A 3367-nucleotide genomic window follows, 5' to 3' on the forward strand; every position below is an offset into this window, starting at 1 on the left:
GTTAGTAGTTTTCTAGCATGGTAGAGAGAGCCTACCTTTTTCGCAGCGGCCCTGGCAATGTTTTCAATATATTTTTTTTATATATTTATACTTATTTACTGTTTTTTTCAAAAAGGCAAAATCGATTTTTCTACCTAGCTGGCTAAGTTGTTAGTGGTTTAACTTATGTTATAGCCTTTATTTATCAAAAAAAAAAAATTAAAAATAAGTAGCGTCGAGTGTTACGTGAGAACAAGAAATAATGTCCGACATGACGGATTCACCAGTTTTTCTACCTAGCAAAATTGGCCGAGTTTTCCGTGGACGAATTTTCCGGGAATCAAGTAAACATTCTGGAGATTTTCCTAATTAAAATGGAAATTATATCTACATTTAAACTTACACACGTACACCAAAAAAAAAGAAGAATGGGTATAAAGTATTTGAGAATAAAATATACGCTGAAATTACCCGGAAATTTGAAAATTTACAAAAAAGACAACAAATATCTAATTAAATATTCATTAATTTTCAAAGAATCAGAATCGGGAATCGGAAATTTAGAACGGAATCGGTAATTGTATCAGAATCGGGAAAATTTTGGAAATCGTCCCACGACTAATATATATATATATATATATATATATATATATATATATATATATATATATATATATATATATATATATATATATATGTATACTGAAAAAAATTCACCGAGTTAAGATATATGCAGTCATATTTGGTATCTTTAATGTTTCCGAAAAATTCGTAAATATCGATGGACAATCAAATTAATGTATATGACTGCTTGAAATCCAAATAAGTTCAAGTGTCTTTTAGTGTATAACCCCTATTTATATTATAAATCTTTAACTTTCTTTGCTGCACCTTATCATAACAAAGGTTCATACACAATTTCGGCCAGATTGTCCTAGTAGTTTCGAAAATTAAAATGAAACTTACAAACACACAGGCATGCAGGAATATAATGTAGAAGGTGAATCATTACGAGTTAAAATCCATTTAGTATTATGTCTATGATTGAGAAAAACACGCTTGAAACGCTTAAATAATAACCGAGATCACATGACTGATCTGAAATGGAACACGTACATCAAATCTGTTGCCAAGGTCGCTGGAAAGATGGTGGGATCCTTCTACCGCTCCAGAAGATATCTCACTACTGATGCAATTCTCTATCTATATAAAAGCCAAGTACGTCCAAGGATTGAATACTGCTGCCATATCTGGGCAGGAGCTGCTAAAAACAGCCTATCCTGCCTTGACCGAGTACAAAATAGACTTCGTGGTTTAGTGGGGGATGCCCTTTTCTCTACCCTGCAACCTCTCTCCCACAGAAGAGTCGTTGCGAGCCTATCTTTGTTTTATCGTTATTTCTATGGCAGGTGCTCGTCTGAACTTCAATCTCGCCAATCTTTCACGAAAAACATCCGTCTAGCTGAATCCACTGTGAAAAATTTTCCCCACTCTTTATCTGTGCCTGAATCGAAACGTAGATTCCATGAACAAAGCTTCTTTCTTAGAACTGCACGCCTTAGAAGTGACTACAACCTGGATGTCTTCAAGCCCAACGTTAACAAATTCCTAATGAACCGCCACCTTAAGTAAACACTTCATTAAACTTCCACATTAACGTATTGTACTTGCAATAACCCTTATCCCTGAGTGGCTTCCGGGCCTTGATAAGTGGTGACCATCGTGTAAAAAAACATGACATCAGGTCAAATTCGGTCGCCATCTTGGTTTGATTTCGCTCATTCACATAAATGTTGACACATTTCAAACGTGTTTTTCTCACGTTGCATGCGTAATCTTCTATAATGTAAATCTCACCTGTCTGTTTAAATGTATGTATGTATGTATGTATATATGTATGCATGTATGCATGTATGTATGTATGTATGCATGTATGTATGTATGCCTGCCTAAAACTACGACAGAAGGGACAGATATCCAAGAGATCGGTATCGATTCGAAACTTGACCCTTCGGATGACAAATATCGAAAAATTGGCTAAAAATATTAATTCCTTTACCCTCAACTGGGCACTTTTCTACAGGGAGGGGTCGCCGTTATTTTCTTAAGTCATCCCTTCTTTTCGATTGACTAGCCTTAATTTAAGCCTTCGCTATTTACAGTTTGGCGATAGACGCAATAGCAAAGACGTCACGTTTTTTTTGCGGGGGAGGCACGTTCTTTTCCTTCTTCGCGGTACGGGTTCGAGCCTGCCTACTACCATTTTCTTTTTTTTTTTTTCTTTTTTGTTTTTGGCTTAACACACACCTTCAAACACCCGAGCAACGCCGGGCACCCAGGCTTGTATAATAATAAATACGAAATTTGAATTTATCAAAATATCATATTTAATCGTGTTTTACGACTTGGCAATGCCAGGCGGCCTGCTAGTACAAACTAGATTTTAACACGGAAGGTTTTTTTATGTATTAATATTTAACAAAAAAAAAAAAACGCCATAAAACCATTTGTTTCTCGATTTGTGCTCTGGTTGCGATCTTTAACTCTTACCAGAAAGGCAATGAATATTCTTTGTAACTAGGTAATCGTTAAAGGTCTTCTCAGGAAGCGAAATAAACACATAAGGTCAAATTCGGAAGCCATTTTGTTTTTTATTTTTTTTATTCACCGGAATATTAGCACGTTTCAAACGTTTTTTTTTCTATATTTACATGCGTAAGGCTAAATGGATTTTAACTCGAAATGATTCACCAACAACATAAAACAAGTTTTAATGCATATACAGATTTTTTTTTTTTTTTTTTTTTTTTTTTTGTCATCGCATTCTGCTCTGGCCGCAATATTTAACAATTACCATAAAAAACAATAAATACCCTCTGAAAAAAAAACTGTATGTCCGATGAAGACTCATATACTTAAGCCAGGGTTGCAATACCTTAACAATACTTATTCCAACTCGGCATTGTATTTCCAGGTGTTACAGCTTGTCGTATTTATTATACGAGACTATGCCACGCCTTTTGAAGTTAACTGGTTCTAAATGTTCGCACAATGTTAACGTTAATCGGGTGTAGTGCTCGGACAATTTCTTTGTATGGGGACAAAACATCGTACAATCGGCATAAATAGATGTCCCTAAAATTTAATGCATAACATCTTTTAGTCATATTTTATTTAAAGAATATTTAACACAGTTTCTTTTCGTGGCTACGCAATTTTCAAGAAATAAAAACTAATACTACTATTAATGGCGACAGGTTGACTGATTTCTTTTTGTTTCCAAAACCTTTCAAGAAACAATAGGCAACTCCTGAAGGCGAGCTGAGCTAACACTTTGCGTGCATAACAAACAATATCCGTTATAATAATACCGGTTCTCGTCAGCTCA

Source organism: Euprymna scolopes, chromosome 18 (genome assembly GCF_053919585.1).
Source record: "Euprymna scolopes isolate OS-2025 chromosome 18, ASM5391958v1, whole genome shotgun sequence".
In the NCBI taxonomy this organism is placed as follows: domain Eukaryota; kingdom Metazoa; phylum Mollusca; class Cephalopoda; order Sepiida; family Sepiolidae; genus Euprymna; species Euprymna scolopes.